The sequence below is a fragment of the Esox lucius genome, chromosome 9, assembly GCF_011004845.1.
Source record: "Esox lucius isolate fEsoLuc1 chromosome 9, fEsoLuc1.pri, whole genome shotgun sequence".
NCBI lineage: Eukaryota > Metazoa > Chordata > Actinopteri > Esociformes > Esocidae > Esox > Esox lucius.
In genome coordinates, this window is record NC_047577.1 from 10,737,839 (window position 1) to 10,756,483 (window position 18,645).

Here is an 18,645-nt window from a genome sequence, read left to right on the forward strand (position 1 = left end):
CTTGTCATTATTGGAGCGTATTGACTGGTCCGGGGTCTTGGATCGGCCGCTAGGTCTCTGTGCCGTTTGTGTTTTGATCGGCTGTTGATGTGTGCGTTGTTTACAGACAGGTATGATGTGCCTTCGTTGGTTTCTAGTGGTTTCCATTAGTGGTTCCCATTAGTGGTTTTTGAGTTACGTTGTGTTTATTATTTTGAAGTGGTGGTTAGGTCTCTGTAGTGCCTGTTCGTGGTTGGTCAAGAGGTTATGGTCAATTTGTTGGTCTCACAAACCCAAGTTGAGTGCTTGTATCACATTGGAAGGGAGTTCGTGTGTGTCCTGTGTTCTCAGTTTTGACCTGGTCTCTGGTCTGTCTCCTCTCATCCATCTGCCCTCCGTCTATTCCCATTGGCCCCACAGGCTGATGGAAGACCTTAACAGCCAGTCCGTCTGGCAGTGTTTCTGATCAATCCATGGTCTCTTTGTCTCCGTGTCCGTGTCTGTCTATCTCTCTTTCTCTCGCTCTCTTTTCTCTCATTCTCTCTCTGCCTCTGTCTCTCTCAATCGCTGTCTCTGACACAGACACTCATTCCCTCCAGCTCTGGTTGTTGGTCTGTAGGTCCTTTGTAACACTGGGTGGCAACAAAAGACAGCATTGTCCCCAGGGAGGCTGGGAGACTTGGACTGGACACACCTCTCCTTAGGCAGTGTCAGGACAGTCCACTGCTCCATTCAGCTCAATGGGCTGTTTGATCGAGGCTTCCTCAGGAAGAGAGAGAGCGATGAACTGGATGAAGAAGTGAGGAGCGAAGGGAGTATACTTGGAGTACTACAGAAGGAGAGAAGGAGTGTGGAATATGAGGAGAGAAGAACAGAGTTGACTATTAGAAGAGAAACGGACAGAGTTGAATATGAGGAAAGAAGAGAGAGTTGAATATGAGGAGAGAAGAACAGAGAGTTGAATATGAGGAAAGAAGAGAGAGTTGAATAAGAGGAGGGAACAGAGAGTTAAATATGAGGAGGGAACAGAGAGTTAAATAAGAGGAGGGAACAGAGAGTTAAATAAGAGGAGGGAACAGAGAGTTAAATAAGAGGAGGGAACAGAGAGTTAAATATGAGGAGGGAACAGAGAGTTAAATAAGAGGAGAGAAGAAGAGAGTTGAATATGAGGAGAGAAGAAGAGAGGGAGAGAGAAGGACAGGAGAAAGTTATACTCCAACCAGCAGAATATGAGAAGAGGAATGTTAGACTAGATGGTAAATACTCATATTTTCCCACAGGAATTTCATATTTTACAGTCAGTCAGTTTACAATGCAGGACAATGACTAAAGAGTGGTATTAACTTTCTGTTAAACGGTAGTAAATTAATATGTAGGAAAGAACTGGGAGTGTAACATATCATATACTAGGTCATCCTCCCAGGCTAAGAGATGATATACTACCACTGACCAATGGAGAGCACGACTGGGAAAAGCTTCTCATGCTTTTTATAACTGGAGGACTGGAGAAAGATTGTTGGGGACCACAACTGAGTGTAGGTTTTCATTAAAAGTCTTACAGAGTCAGACCGAGAGTTACAGGACTGTCTCACATGTAATTGAACATCATTTAGAAACACAATAACATACCGTTTTGGACAATACACCATGCCAAAAAAATTTTTGTTCAAGTCTCTTTAACATTCTCTGTCATTGATTGGTACTGATTTAATATCGACCACATTAAATCACTATTAACTGCCCTCAGCTCCAGTCGTGAAATGTAACGCTTATTCAGGATTTCAAACCCGCACCATCACCATCACCACAAACACCTCATCGTGCAACAATTCCAAACGTCAGGAAAATGACAAGCCCTTTCATCTGATATCATCGCTGTGAGTCTGGCAGTCTGAGTGGAAACATGTTGTAACGGGGTGTCGTTGAAGCCAGAGGCTGACTATTTAACTAATTGTTTGGCAGTCCAGTGGCCCGTGTGGCCCTTCCCTCGGCAGCGCCGCTCCCCAAACGCCACCCCGTTCCCTAGTTAGCGCGTTGCCTTTGACCACCGCCGACGGGCCCCCCGGTAAGGAGTAGGGCACCGGGGCCATGGGATGTTTGGCACGCGTTGCCTCCGGGGGAGGTTGTAAACCCGCGTGGACCGTCTTAATGTGATCTCCCTCTGCAGCGCTGGATCGTTACCGAGATGTTAGCTAACGGTGATGCTTTCCATGTGTCGGTGTCGAAATAGAGGGCTCCGGCAGGGTTGCGGCATGTTCTGTTATTGTAGAGGTTTGCTAAATGATGCCCTACGCTTTCATATATTACATGCAGTTTATAAACTAATGATGTGATACACATGTATTACACAACTACACGCTGTTACATTGCGGGTCACATGCATGTAATGGGATACTTTATCCCTTCATGTGTGTCTGACCTCCACATGTGACTCCTGGGACACATCAGAGCCGACCCACCTCAGAATCACAGCCGACGTTATTGGCTGAAAGGTTACGTGATAGCCTGTGACTGTAATTTTGAGCCATGTCACAAAAAGCATTACAAAAGTCCTTAATAAATAAAAAAACATCTTGGCATTAAATGGAGTCGGGAGTTTAGAAGACTGCGCCATTAAGAATGAATGAGTGTCTGGTATTAGCTATAGAGGCATTGCTTCTGAAATAGCTTTGCACTAGAATTGAGATTTAATCAATTCAAAGCTAAAATTATGTACGCGCAGCCAAGAAATACAGTAGGCACATTTACATAGGCTGAAACACTGGAGTTGACAAGCGTTCTTAAGAAAAACTTTAGATTAGATTAGATTCAACTTTATTATCATTGTACAGTACAAGTACAGTACAACAAAATGCAGTTAGCATCTAACTAGAAGTGCAAATAGAAGAGGGCAGGTACAAGTATTATGTATAAGTATCACGTATCATGTATGTACAAGCGGGATGTATAGATGTGCAATGAAGGCAAAATCTAGTGCAAATGGTAGTTTTTACATATGTTTAAGAATATCGAAATCATTGCCGCAAGAAGCATTTGTTAACATTGCCAAAGCAAATGAAAAATAGCAGCAAATTTAAATAGTGAAAACTGTGAAAACAAAGAATTCTAGCCATAAATCTGAGCAGAATGTGTTTATTTCTTTGAAGAAAAACAAAACAATATTCAAGTAAACGCAAAGTAACATTAATCCAGTATAAATTAGCAAAACGTCTTGTTTTCTTAAACATGTCAGGATTTTATGTTTAATGCCTTGCAAAAGTGAAGCAATTCACATTGGTAGACTGTTCTGTGATTTATTTCAGTTCTAGCACTAGTTCTGTAGTTCTGTGGTAAATTCTTCCACGATTTGCAATAACTTGTTGTTTGACTCATTCTGGTTTTTGTTATTTTCCCTGTCCAAGTGGTCCCACACATCTTCATTTTTGTTGAAGTCAGGTCTCTGAGGTGGCTAATCTAATACTCTCAGTGTTCCAAAGTGTTTGGGTTCCGAGTTGTGACTCGTGGCCATTTCTTGTAACAATTCCTCACAATGTGCTTTAGTGCCAGATGACTCTTCCAGATGCTGAGAAAGCACTTCACTGGATTATATGACCACTAAGCACTGTTCCTCAGATGCAGCTTTTTGGGACGTCCTCCATATTTCCTGATTTAATCTTGTCCAGTTTCTCTGTGACATTTTGTTTCTAGATACCTCCAAAATGTAAGATATCTGTTTCATTTTGTGAAAACACATTAAATTCTTCCTAATTTTAACAGTTTGTTCTTATTTATTCCAGTGTTGTAGACTGTAGAAAGCAAATAAATGTGCACTGCCCGGATGAATTCATTTTCTCAGGTTGCCTAAGATTTTGGCACAGCCTTGCAGTTAATAGTAAATAGACTGGCTTTGGCAGCTTACTCCGATCAACACCATTGGCTTAGCTTAGCCCACGCAGTCAATTTCTTAGTCAGTTTCCTTCTTATCTTTCTGATTGCAAACATCTGCTGTTTCGTTGGTGTTCAGCGGGTTTATCCCGTTGTCTTGGCCGTGATATGTGATGCACTCTCTGGCGACTGTGTTATTCAGAGCTGTTTATAGAGGATATATATATGGTTGTGATCATACATGGGTGGGTAGATTTGGATGAGATTTACTCCTGCACTAGTGGGTGGCAACTTCTTTATGCCTTCAATGGTCCCGCATGTGTGTCTGTTACCTTATACATTGTTAATTTTGAATAAGTGAGGTGCGCGTGTGTGTGTGTGCGCGCATGTTGATTTTTAACATATGTGACATGCCTTCAAAAGGCATTGAGTGCATGCATGTTGACAGGAGGATTTGAACATAGGTGTTTCAGGTAGGTGTGTGTTACCTAAAGGGGGACCAGCAGTAGGGTTTACAGCCTAGTCTTACAGCGGTAAACCCTCCCTCTAGCGTCCCTTCATATCCTGGAGAATGCATGGAGTCCCAGCCATCTCCTCCACCCAAATATGACCTAATGTTAGACTGGCACACCAAGCACGGGCTGGCTGTGTTGCAAAACTACACTTAGCTATTTTGGGCAGGACGTCAGTGGTGTCTGACTGCTTAGGCCAGGGACATCAGTGGCGTGTCAGTGGGTACAGAGATTTTTAATGACAACGTTAGGGTTGGACTGCATCAAGTTCACCAAACGTCCACTCGCTGGTTCAGAGACTTACACCAAGTAAACCTGACTTCCACTCATTGGTTCAGAGACTTACACCAAGTAAACCTGACTTCCACTCACTGGTTCAGAGACTTACACCAAGTAAACCTAACTTCCACTCACTGGTTCAGAGACTTTCACCAAGTAAACTTGACTTCCACTCACTGGTTCAGAGACTTACTTTAAGTAAACCTGACTTCCACTCACTGGTTCAGAGACTTACTTTAAGTAAACCTGATTTCCACTCACTGGTTCAGAGACTTACACCAAGAAAACCTGACTTCCACTCACTGGTTCAGAGACTTACTTTAAGTAAACCTGATTTCCACTCACTGGTTCAGAGACTTACACCAAGTAAACCTGACTTCCACTCACTGGTTCAAGTAAACCTGACACTGAATATAATTGCACATTACATTACATCATAATGTAGTTACTTAAATCATAAGTCATTTTACATTCATTTCCCCTCTTTTCAAAAAGCACTTTCCCTAGTTCCCAAGACATTATTGTCAAAGGAAAGATTATGTTTGTTTTGGCTTATGGGAGATTCTTTAGTCTCTGCAATGTTTGATAAACACTAAGCAACAAAGACCACATGAAGACAGGAAATAAGGAATCTCTTTACTCCTGAAGGATTATGTGTTTTTCTTTTTTGCTTGAATAATTGATATATTATTGATTTAATCCGGATTATCATTTTGGACAGGACACCTGACTAGGCGATTACCAGAAACATTTCTATATTTATTATTTTACTTCCTATAATTACTGTATGATGTTTTTCTGCCATGGTCTGCACTACTGTATGCTCCGGTTTCATGGATGCTGTCAGAGGCAGCAACTAAAATCACATTAGAAACCACAGTGGAGGACAAAGATGATTGGTTTGAACTGGGGTGTACTGGAGATCATCTCAAAGCCGCAATCCTGAGTTTGTTTTAGTACAGCGTGAAGCCGCGGTCTATATATAATACGAGTTACAGTGATATGTTATATGTATGTTACATGTACGTGCAGTGCAAGCTGAATTAACACGCACTATGTTGGGAAATATTTGTAAGAAAAATAATAAACTGAAATAATGTTGCCTGCATATGTATTCAAACACGGTTCTGTACAAGCTCCCAGTTTGCCCAGTTTACCTTTGAACCATTAAAGTTGCTGTCACACTTTCTGGATGAAACACTGTTGAGGGATAATTGGTCAACCATTGAATCTGAAGGAAAATTCTATGTGAATTCTACAGAATGTTGTCATACAAATGCATTGATTTGGAAAATGTCAAGTTGTTTTGATTTCCAAGCAAGCATAAATAGATCAATAATAAGGGCAGTGGAAGCTCCATCGCACCACCCAGGCACTACCAAGAATAGACTGTGAAAAGGGGACTTATGAGGGAAGCCACAGGGAGGCCAACAATCACTTTGAAGGAGCTGTAGTGTTCTGGGGTTGGGAATAGAGTAATGGTGCACTGGGCAACCATATCAAGAGCTCTACGTAACACTCAGCTGCAATGTGGGAAAAGGTTTTGTGGTCAGGTGGGACCAAGATAAAGCTTTTTGGCCAAAACTCCATGCACTGTGCATGGAAGAAAACAAGCGCATGACCGAAGCAACATTGTAGGGGCCACAAACACAAAGGTGAGTGTTCTACAGTGGCCCAGTCAAAGTCTCTCTCGATACCGCTGAAAAACTGAAACATTTGAAAATTGCCTTCCACAAGTGTCATCCAACCAACCTGAGCAATCTGGAGCAAATCTGCCAAAAAGCACGGGCCAAAATCACTGCAAAGCTAGTACATACTTCCCTCGGAGGACTGAAAGCTGTCATCGCAGCAAGAGGCGCCTCTAACAAATATTAATGTGTGAGGTGGAATATAGAATGCACATATTTCCTTTTTTTTTTTGTCTTACAAATACTTCCCAATAGAACACCAATGTCACCTTACAATAGTGTTTTAAAAAAAAAAAAAATGTATATCACACAGAACTAGATTTCAAATTACCATTGGTAATTAATGACAAAATTGGTCGGGAGGTCTGAATACTTCTGCCGGGCTCTGCATATACTGCACATATAAACACATGGAACGGTCAGTTTACAGGCAGTTGCCCCTTTGATTAATACTCAGGCAACTTTACACAACAGTCTTCCTGACTCTAACTGCACCTCACATGAATGCACTAACAGGCAACTTTACACAGCAGTCTTCCTGACTCTAACTGCACCTCACATGAATGCACTAACAGGCAACCGAGGCCCCGGATGATGCAAGATAAACAGCTGTCTTGACGAACATCGACATTGTATGACATATTAAATGTCAAGCTGTTTCCCATTCAATTGTCTTTGAATGGACTTCTGGGAAATCTACAGGAGGCTTCTAGGAATTGCTTAGTGTGGCCTGTTCCCATGCACAATTAATACCAAGCACAGAAGATCCCAGAGAAGTAGTTTGTGGTCCTATCACTGTTACTGTCATTGGATGAAGGCCTTGGAAAGTGGTTGGTAGAATTCATGTATCACTTTTCTGGTAATTAGGCATGAGAGATAGGTAAATTGTAGCTCTCTGTTTTGAAAGTGGTATTATAGTCTGTTCCACAGATGGTCCTGTTGAACTTTGGTTGTCACTTTTTGCTCAGTGTGAAGTCAGCTAGCCAATCATTGTCATGGTAATGCAATATCCTCCCCATCGCCTCCCTTTCTTAACCCACAGTTAACAAACCTACCTCACTACAACCGCTTGACAACACTAACAAGGCATCATCTCACCATGCAAAAACATTTGAAATTCTGGGTGTTCATTGGGCAGTTGTCCTGTAATTACAGACAAACTGAGTATGTCCCCTCCCCGGTTTTGACCATATACCTCACAGTACTTTATAGGGAATTGGTTGTTAATTGGAAGAAATGCTGTTGTTTTTTTCTGTCTTTCAACCACTGCTTTTGTGTTTGGGCACAGACTTTCTTTTGTATTGAGAATATTTATTCCCTCGCGATGAGGCTACTTCAGGTACTTGAGCCTCAGTCAGGGAAAGTGGTGAATGTTGTGAAGGGGGTTTCGGGGGGGGGGGGGGGGGGGGGGGGGGGGGGCGCATGTGGCCAGGGAGGGGTTCTCGATTGTCTGCACTTTGCACCACTGAAAGCGGCCGTGGGCCTTTGTGTTGGGCCCGGGGCCCCATTGTCCCAGCCCACCAACCCGGTGGGAGCATCGAATGTGGAATAGAGACACCGACGCCGAGATTGAGAGAGAGAGGGAGAGAGAGAGAGAGAGAGAGAGAGAGAGAGAGAGAGAGAGAGGGAGAGGGACTTAACAAGTGAAAGGGGAGAAAACTTTTGAAAGTAAAAAAATATATATACTCATTTTCCTACTCGCGAGATAACCAATAGGTACAAGAAGTACAAAGACGTAGAGGGAGAAACGTGACCTGGGAACCTGGACAAAAGACTTAGCAGCACGATTAAGGCGGGGGTGAGAGAGAACGCTGTGTCACTGTCCGTCTCTGGGCTCCGGCCTGTAGGGAATTCTAATCAGCACCCCTCCCCCCCCCAACCCCCCTCTTCTCCCAGCATTCAAAATCCTCTCTCCTCCCCGCAAGCTGCTTTTCCTCTGAGCCCAGGAGAGATAGGATTTGTGCTATCGTTTCCCCCCCCCCCTCTCTGCACGGAATGAGATAGCGCAACCTCCTGTTTCAGAAAGGAGAAGAGCAGAGCTAGGGGAAGAGAAAACGAGTGTGCAGCCTTCTGTGCACCGCTCACTTTGCAGTCACAATGGGAGAGGCGTGAGTTGGGGAGTGAGCAACCGAGAGAGCGAGAGGGAGAGAGAGAGAGGGAGAGGGGGGGGAACAGAAGTAATAGTAGATTGCAGGTGGATCCTGACTCACTCACTCTGAAGAAAGGAAGGAAAGGATTTGCTGCTAATCTTTCCATCAGCTGTCTGTCTCCGGTCAGTATTACTGTACTATACTGTATGCATGCGTGTGCTCCTCTCTAATTCATGCGTCTGTGTGTGTGTTGTTGGACGGCTTTGCGATGCCGTCACCGGTGTGTGCCAGCAGTAGTGTTTACTGACCACTGCAGAAAGTGTACGGTTACCTGCTAAGCTAGAAAGTGCGGCTGTTTGCTGAGCTAGAGATTGCGGTGACTTGCTTAGCCAAGTAGTGTGTATTGGGCCGGTCGGTTGATGAGTGAGCTTAGCTTACTGTATGTAGTTCTGTGAACCAGGCGAGGTCTTCCCGGTAAAGGTTTTTCAGATCTACTACCTAAGCCTGTGTCGTTGTACGGGCGTTACTCGCTCTGGATGTGTTGTCGGTGTAGATACATTGTCAAAACTAGAAAAGTTCAATAAGAACCACATGCCGTCGTGGTGGATTAAGTTAGGTAATAAAATTCCCAGGAGACTTTGTGTTTTTCCTCCTAAATGACTGAGCAATTCCACGAACAAAGTAAAGCACATTCCTGCGAATGGTCCTGTGAAGTGTGAATAGTTCTGTAAACTCTGAATGGGCTCTCTGATGGGCCTGTGTTCCGCCTTTCCTCAAGTGTCAGAGTGATTTGGGGGAGGGGTGTGTGTCTTTCTGTTATGTGTGTGTGTCGCACCATGCCAGATTGGTATGAACATACATTTATCTCACCTTCAATAAAGATTCACTGCACAGAAGGTGTTGGGGCTAGAAGGGAGCAGAATAGCCACGTCTGCAGTCGGGCCTTAGAGAAACTTGTCCGTGAGCTTTTCTATTCCTTCTCGTAGGTTTCTGTTTACAGACAAAAGTGCCTTAAGTGGGTGATAAGAGTGGCTGAAGCTGACGTGTCACATACCCAGGTGGTTTTTTTGTGTGGTTTCAGGTGAATGCTCGTCTTGTGCTGAAACAAAACAGAGGAAATGACTGTACAGCTAGTATAGGGACTGTGGTAGACATCTCTAAATGTGGTCTGCTTTAGTGTTATTACGGTGGGAAGTTATTCCAGCTGATACCAGAGACGTGGTGTCACTGCTCAGACCGTCCTTCTGGATTGCCTTTATGCTGTAGTTGTTGACACTCTTATTCAGTGGAAAGGCTGGCATGCACCCCTGCTGGAACAGGTAAGAGTGTTTCACTTTCAAAGATGGACTGTTTTTTTTTTTATGGCCAAGCTGGTTTGCAAGTGTTTTTTTATGGCCCATGCTAGTCCAAGTGGGCCAGTACTGGTTTGCACTGGTTATGCTGGTAAATGACTGTACTGGTGTTGGTCACAGGCATCATGAAGTGGTTTGAGTGCCTTAAGTTGGACACCAGCCTTGACCAGCATGTGGTCTGAATTTAGAAAAACTGACAGGTCTTTTGGTCCAATGTTTTAGTGTTTTTTTTTACTCTCTAAATGTTGGCAGTCAATTTTTTTGTTCATAGAGATCACCTTTGCAGTTATTCAAAAACAGAATCTATGGTCGTACGGTGCTATAATTTCTATCTTGTTTGGCTTGTTCCTTGCATGTTGCTGGTAGCCGGCAGCCAATGATGACCAGATTCTGCTCCTAATGTTTCTCTTGTAAATCCCTTGTTATTTAAAGGGCCACAGATGAATAACTAGCCGGCAAGATGACAAATAAAACATGAAATTCACTCTTCCTAATCAGTTCTGCCATCGTCCCCTACAGCCATGTTTTTAGCTAGATAGCGTAAGCTCACTGGATTCCTCGCATGTACTTTGCTAGCTAGAACAACACAGCAAGCTAGCTAAATACACTGTCTTCTTGGAAACAGAAGTAGCTGCTTCATTGAAACTAATCCGATTTTCAGATCTCTAGCTTCAGTGGCCAGCAAGCAAGCTTAGAAGATGTGTAGTGTTGTGTACACTTGGTCAGTGCATCTAGCAATTTTCCAACGACCAGCGCTGCCTGTAAGTAGATAATTTAGCAAGATGATGAACGTCACTGTTTAGAGCAGGTAACCTCTTTGTCTTTCTTGCTGGCAGTCCTTTTAGATCTGTGGTCATATTTTCTAAGTTCTAACTAAAATACCTGCGCAATTTCCAATATTTCACAACAGACTGTTTGTCGAGACAAATCATCTTGTTGAGTGCCTCATCATCACAGATGAAATGACCGAAGTTGATTGGTCAGTTGAGGGTGTGCAGTCATCCTGCGAAGTCCTCAGGGTAGAACGCAGTACTCCCACTGCTGCTCAATCCTGTCCCTTAGCCGCTTACACACCCCTCGCCACTTTTCTGAAAGTGAATAGAAGTCAACCTGTGTATTATCCACTAGCAGAGGGAAGGACCCTAATACACATTGTTCCCACCTACAACAGTACAGTACAAGGAGTGACACCCATTGTCCTTGACAGTGGCAAGATGTGGTACATTTTCTTTCCAGTGTCGGCCTGTATTGTGTAGTCTATAATGAGCAGTGTTGGGACTTTTAGGTCACACTTTGTTGTTGTAAAGCAGGTTTTTGCAACCTTTGAGTTTGGAGTCATAAGAGGCAATACTTTAAGATGGCACCACAGACTCAAGTCTACAGTTGATATGAGCTATCATTCGTATTCTCAATGTTCAGTTAATACGGTGCCTCTGTAAAGCCACTTTAATATCAGCAGTTGTCACAAAGGAATGGTCATGCTGAAGTCCTAGAAGTAGGTTTTCTTACACTTTTACCCATAGTTCCCTGTGTGTTTGTGTTAGCTGCACCATTTTTTTTTTATTGTCTGCAACGGAATCTGTTGAGTCTACCTATGTAGCTGTTCATCTATTGTACTGTCAGAATATGATCTTCTGTGTGTGTGTGTGTGGGGTGGGGTGGGGGGGTTGTGATTGAGTGTATATGCACCTATTCTATTTGTTCCATTTTGCCAAGCAAGTGTAATTAAAAAACATATTTTCGTCCTCTTCTTCCATCCTAGATTTGTGACATGGTAATAGTCTGACATTCTCAGAAACATCTGTGAAATGGAAACCATGCCGGAGTGGACTACTCTGTCAATTCACCCGACTTACCAGCTTTGTCATCATGTATCTAATGTATTCATTATGTTCCTGAATCCACATTACTTTGTAGTGAACAAATTTGAGGTATAAGTTTGAATGTGTACCATATGAGGGGTTGAGAACACCTGAAAGACGGTCCAAAACTGGGTTGCCAGGCCTATTTTCACAGATCAGACTTAAGCTTCTCTGGATGGATTGAGGGTCCTGCCCAAATACATTTGGTTTAGTTTAGTGTAACGCGGCAAAACAAAACTCTGTACTCAATTGAAAATGTGCAGAAAATTGTTTGGCCTTTGGATTTACAGAAATGGTCCTCAGTTCTCCAAATGCCCCCCTGCCCCCCCCCAAACAAAACCCAACAACAAATGGACACAAACTGTTTACTCTGTGGAGTTGATTACTGAGCACCCAGAGATGTGCACACCTATACACTGTATATTTTGGCGCACAGTGTTTTGTTTTTTCTCGCCAGCAAAACGAAGTGCAGCTGGTTTGGACAGCTGGATGCCATGCTGTCAAGTGACTTAATCACCGGCTGGCCCGCTAGCAAATTTAAAACACACACCCGTCGCTACGCTACCATTACATAAACCTGAGGGATGTATACCATAAGGACATAAGGGGGGAAACACCTCTTTCACTGCCTGTGAGCCGCCCCTCAGATCACTCAATCCCTGTCACACACGCCCACTCCCCTACTCCGTTAAGTGGAAACACAGGGAGAGGAAGTCAGGAGTTATCAGGGGAGATATACGAGCAGCACAATGCCTTGCTATCAAAGAACACTGTGTTCCTCACTCCTTGACAGTATTTAAGAATGATGCACATTTTCGAACATTCGTAATCTATTGCACTTCCACACCCCGTAGTGAACTGCAGAGAGAATCGGTTGACATTATGCAGCCTGTTATAGCTAGTCATCCCCTCTCGACGAAAGACGAGAGGACCGTAAAACAATCACATCCTCGACTACCTAGCAGGGATTTTGACTTGGATACAACTTTTTTTTTTTTTACGGGGGGAGGAAATCTAGACTGACAGCAACTGCAAATCTCCCAGCTTGAGGCAATGCTGTAGTAGCTAAGTCTCTTCAAGGGCAGCGCTCAAAACGTTGTGCCCCGAAGATATGAGAAAACTGCCAAGAATGGCAAAAACAAAAGCCAAACATACCTGATGCAAGGTCTTTCTTTATTGCTTTTCAGGGGAACAGCTTAGACAAATGTTTGGGAGAATGTCTGGGTTTGAAAACGTTACGTTAGAGAAGACATCGCTGTGGGAGCATACGCCATGGAAGAAGGAACCATTCCACAGATTGTCAATTGGCTCGGAGACCGAGGACACCGCCAATGCCTTTGGATCTCAATTGCGGCACAAAATGTTTTAACATGAACAGTTACATTTTAAAACGATAGTCACGTAGCGGACGGCCTCATACAGAGCAACTTACTGTAGCAGTTAGGGTTAATTTTCTTTTTTAAGGACAACAGCTATAATCCAATGACTTTTTGTTTTACCAACCCAACCCTCTTGACCACCAAGCTGCCCATGTAAAACCAGGCATGAGCTACTCTACAGGGCCCAAAGTGGAAAAACTACGAGGTTAGTTATGAAGAGTTTTGAGGTCTGGTCACGCGTGAATCGATGGGAGGGTGTGTCTTTGTGTTTGTGCATTGAGCATTAGGAGTAGAGTGAGGAATGATGGGAGGATGCAGGAAGAAGGCCAAGGATATTGCTTTACTCTGGTCCTGGCCTTGTGGGTTCCTGGATAACAATGGATATTCCATTTCCACATCTGTACACACTTACACTCTCGCAAACACACGCACACACATACACTCACACTCTGGGTATCTCTGGGACTTCTGATCCCAGAAGTTTTTTTTTTTTTTTACATTTTCGTCAAAGAACGATGACCTCACTAAGGCTTCAGGCGATGTTATGGCAAATACTGACTGGACCTCTCAGATCTGGGGGTCACATGGCCTGCTCATTCCTTCCAACTCTCTTCTTTATGTCTCTATTTCTCTCTGTCTTTCCTCTATTTCGTTCTCTCTCTTAACCCCCTCCTCTCTCTACCTCTCTCTTTCTATCCCTCTTCCTTCACTAGAATATTCACTAAAACCTGGAAGTCATTTATGAACACTGAAGTCATACTGGGATGTCTTCGTGTTGTACATGGTTGTGTGTGTCAAGGTTTGTAAGAAATCTTTTTAATGGGTCCCGTCCCTTATATCGTGGGGATCGCATCAGGATGGAACCACACACATTGTAATGGCTGAACTCAAAGGTATAATTGAGGGTAACATGGCAGAGGGTTCATTTGTAGAGATCCAGAAATGGGATAAGGGATGGGGTATTGGATAAGGGATGGGGTATTGGATAAAAGACAGGGTATTGGATAAAAGACAGGGTATTGGATAAGGGATGGGGTATTGGATAAAAGACAGGGTATTGGATAAGGGATGGGGTATTGGATAAGGGATGAGGTACTGGATAAAAGACAGGGTATTGGATAAGGGATGGGGTATTGGATAAGGGATGGGGTATTGGATAAGGGATGGGGTATTGGATAAAAGATAGGGTATTGGATAAGGGATGGGGTATTGGATAAAAGATAGGGTATTGGATAAGGGATGAGGTACTGGATAAGGGATGTAAGGGATTTTTCAGTATTATGCCAACCACCAGACAACAATTCAGTTGCTGTCCTTAACTACCCTCTGACCCTAGGTGTTGGCTGCTGTACCTGTTGTCTCGGGTAGCTGTGTTCTGCTGGGTTATCAGTACTTTATTAGGAATGCTCAGAGTGAGGGCGCCTGCTTCTCCCCTGTTTTTATTTCAGATCTTTCAGGAAATGAGGATGAGGTGTACGTGGAGGAAAGAATGTGAGTTGTATGACAGAAAGGGAGAGAGCCGGACTGATACGGGGGGCGATATTAAAAACAGGATGGCCTCGGAGGACGCACTGTGAGGAGAGACGGGGTGAATCTCAAAACAGCAACAGCCTGACAGGGAAGGACGGCCTACAGGCTGGTGTGAGAGAAAGATGAAAATCAGATGAGAATGGAGAGATGACAAGAATGTAGTGAGGGGGAGAGAGTGAGAGAGCGACCCAGGGTAATAATGAGTGATAGCGTGATGCTGTTGTCTCTCAGTTGTTTCGAAATAACTGTGAGAAATACAGATCTTTTCCACGGGCTGTTTGTGATGGTCATGTGGCCCTTGGAGAGGGAGGGGGGGAAAGTTGTTTTTTTCATTTAGAGATTTGGATTAATGCTGTTGTGGATAATTTAATGCTTTAAGCTTGGCTATAACACACGTATATGAACTACACACACACACAGACACACACACACACTGATAGCCGAGACATAGCTGTATGGTTGCAGCTTGCCAGACCACATCCAAAGGCTTAGCTGGTTTGGTGACTTCAGCCCCATCCATCCAGTAGGGGGGTGTTGCGGGGTCCACACCCCAAGGCCTGGCTCTCATTCTGGGACGCAGCTCCCCGAGAAACCTGCCTCCTGGATTCCTAGAGCATGAGAAGATTGGGTCTGGGGAGGGAACGAGTGTGGGGGGGGGGGGGACGTGTGTGCAAGTGCATACAGTGTCAGTTTCCCAAAGAGAGACAGAGAAGAAGGAGAGAAACAGAGGAGAGAAACAGAGGAGGAGGAGAGAAACAGAGAAGGAGGTGAGAAACAGGGGGGAGGGAGAGAAACAGAAGGAGAGAAACATAGGAGGAGAGAAACATGGAATGAGAGAGACAGAGAAGGAGAGAGACAGAGAATGAGAGAGGCAGAATGAGAAGAAAGATTGAGGAAAGGCAGAGAATGAGGAGAGACAGAGAATGAGAGAGGCAGAATGAAGAAAAAAACAGCATGAGATTGGAGTCAGAGAAAGAGGAGAGACAAGGAGGAGTGAGACCGAATGATGAGAGACAGAGAATGAGAAGTGAGACACAGAATGAGCAGAGACAGAACGAGGAGAGAGACATACACTCAGGAGTAAGATGTCACGGACCGTAGCAAGTGAAGGACCAAGCAATAAAAAGACAGTGGGAGATGAAGAGAGAAGACGGGATAAAAAGACGCAGGAAGGCCAGCTGGAGAGGGAGGAAGGGAGGAGGCTGTATTTTATGACCCACTGCTTGAGCCTGGGGAAGGAGAGCGAGGCAGAGAGTGAGGGCTCGGTCTCTGTTATTGGTCGCCCGTCATTGTTGATCCTCTGAATGGTCATTTCCTCTGCAGTCTTCTGAAGGATAGAGAGACCAGGACCACAGGGGACCCGGGGGGAAGGCAGACACACCTCTCCCTAACTGTGGGCCACGACAACGTTTCTGTGGGTTGAATAGCGAGACAGTGTTGTGACGGTTGGTGGTACGTGTCCCACATTGGAATGTTCCGGTCGGTGGAACGGTTCTCGGCGTTTAGGTCATGCTTTGCCCCCATAACATTCATACGTTTCAGTCGCTTCCGGTGCCTGCCTTGTTGTCAGCGCTGACCAGAGCGGCGTTTCGCTACCCAGCAACCCTCAGTAGAGCCCCTTACAAATGCTTGTTTTGACCGATCACCTGTTTCAGTCTCCGGTAACCATTAAGCCAGGGTTTCGACTGTCACTGAAGCCCTTATCACTTCTAATCCTCAGCGCAGAGAGCCTGTCATCTCCCAAAGACCCCCCCCCCCCCCCCCCCCCCCCCCCAAAGACCACCCGGCATCAGGGAGAAGTGTGGAGGGTTTGTGTGTAGAGGACTGAGAGAGAGAGAGGGAGAAACAAACTCTCAGGTGTCCTTTCTCCTTTCAGTCTTCCGGTCATTACAGTGTTTAATCATTCAGAGAGTAGGTTGCTGTGCGTGTGAGTTTTGTGCGTGTGTGTGTGTCTGTGTGTTTCAGTGTTTTTAACTAGTGCTGCGTGTGAAAGTCTCTCGGTGTGCTGACCCGCAACAACCGATCTCCTTAGTAAGCTCTTTTATGCCAATTATTCATCAATAATTTATGAGAGGACTGCCTGTTCACTGTCCGTTGGTGAGACAAAGCTGTCGTCTGTCTGTCCTAGTTTGTTCCTCTGCCGCTAACCTCAGCCTCAAGCCCAAGAGAATCGTCCGCTGGGCTCCGTGATGCTGACGCGCTCCAAGAGGGCCTTTCATTCAGGTCCTTTGAGTGTGTGCATTAAGAGCCGTGGTTGCCCCCCGAAATGAGAAAGTGGGGCGGTGCGGTAGGCATAACCTTCCTCCAAGTTTTTTTTTTGTTCATTTTTGGCAGGTAAAAGCTGTGGAACGAGAGTTATGGAAGTCATTAACATTCCTGGACAAACACACACACACACACACACCGCCAACATGTGGAAGCTTGTTTATTTTTCCTCGTGTGGGAATGTTGCACTGCCTGACTGTCCTTCGTTTGGAGGGGAGAGGAGGGAGAGGATCAGTGAGGGGCGAGTGCGGACACCGCTGTCCCGAAAACACAAAAGGGGGCTGACAAATGAACGCTTTGGGCTTCAGCGAGGCACGGAGAAGTGGATTAGACATGGATGATCAGGCCCAGAGAACCGGGGGGCCAGAGAGGGAGAAGCAGCGAGGAGATAGAGAAATAGGAGAAGGAGCGATGAGGAGAGAGATTTAAGGATAGAGAGGGAGGTGTGGAGGTCCGTGGGCAGGGGGTTCTGGGGGGACATATAGACTCGCTGATTCTGATATCCAGACTGTTGGATGCACACGTCACACTACATAAAAGAGACTCTTTTTGAATGGAGAAATCATCTGCATTCTTAGTCAATCCTGTCTGTGGAAATAGTCTAGCATCTGACCAGTCATAAAGTGGCCTCAACCGTAGAAAGTGATTTTTCCCCTACTGGAAATCTGTTGTATCCAATACAATGTCATGGTCTAACACAAATGTGCACACACACACACACACACACACAGAGTTTCATGTCCCCAAAATGTGGAAATATCCCACTCCTCCGTGTCCCAGAATCCCCTCCCGTGGCGTTTGGTGATCTCTAAACCAGAGAGCATTGTGGGTCATCAAAGAGGCCTTTTAAATGTCTCCATAATGATGGACCTGGTGACTGGAGGGATCCCTGGCACCAGTCAGTCTGTCACCCTTCTATCTCTCTGCCTGGGTCTCCCTTCTGTCTCGCTGTGTCTCGCTCTATCGTTTTACCTGCTGTCGCACGCTGCCTCGCCTTCAAAGAACCTCCACACCCTCTGTGTCTCTGTGATCGGTGACCGAAACGGACCCAAATGCACTTAACGACACCCACGCACATGGCTATTGCTTATTGTAATGTCTGAGGTTGCGCTTGTCTGGGGGTTTATGGGGAAACCGTATGTCTGGGGCTCTTTCTGCTGCCTTTCCTCACCCCCCCCAGACGCCTGAGTGAGACCCTGCTGTCTCTTATTCCCTCTACCTCCCCTCTCTCTGTTGTCTGTCTCCATCCCACATTCTCCACTATATCTGTCTGTCTCCATCCCACATTCTCCACTATATCTGTCTGTCTCCATCCCACATTCTCCACTATATCTGTCTGTCTCCATCCCACATTCTCCACTATATCTGTCTGTGTCCATCCCACATTCTCCACTATATCTGTCTGTCTCCATCCCACATTCTCCACTATATCTGTCTGTCTCCATCCCACATTCTCCACTATATCTGTCTGTGTCCATCCCACATTCTCCACTATATCTGTCTGTCTCCATCCCACATTCTCCACTATATCTGTCTGTCTCCATCCCACATTCTCCACTATATCTGTCTGTCTCCATCCCACATTCTCCACTATATCTGTCTGTCTCCATCCCACATTCTCCACTATATCTGTCTGTCTCCATCCCACATTCTCCACTATATCTGTCTGTCTCCATCCCACATTCTCCACTATATCTGTCTGTGTCCATCCCACATTCTCCACTATATCTGTCTGTCTCCATCCCACATTCTCCACTATATCTGTCTGTCTCCATCCCACATTCTCCACTATATCTGTCTGTCTCCATCCCACATTCTCCACTATATCTGTCTGTCTCCATCCCA

At 45.0% G+C, this 18,645-nt stretch overlaps 1 protein-coding gene across 9 annotated transcripts in view; it reads left to right on the forward strand.

Moving 5' to 3' along the window:
* The window catches only part of add3a (adducin 3 (gamma) a), a 92,623-nt gene that overhangs the window by 23,009 nt on the left and 50,969 nt on the right, over nucleotides 1–18,645 (forward strand). For 2 of the 9 annotated variants that reach the window (XM_029122550.2, XM_029122549.2), the window contains exon 1: nucleotides 8,314–8,594. The exons of 3 other annotated variants lie outside the window; for them this stretch is intronic. The gene's annotated coding sequence lies outside the window, so the exon portion shown is untranslated. Of the gene's footprint in view, nucleotides 1–8,309; nucleotides 8,595–9,304; nucleotides 9,732–18,645 lie in introns of those variants that run through there. 4 more of the 9 variants (XM_029122548.2, XM_029122542.2, XM_029122551.2 and 1 more) reach the window with 4 other exon arrangements.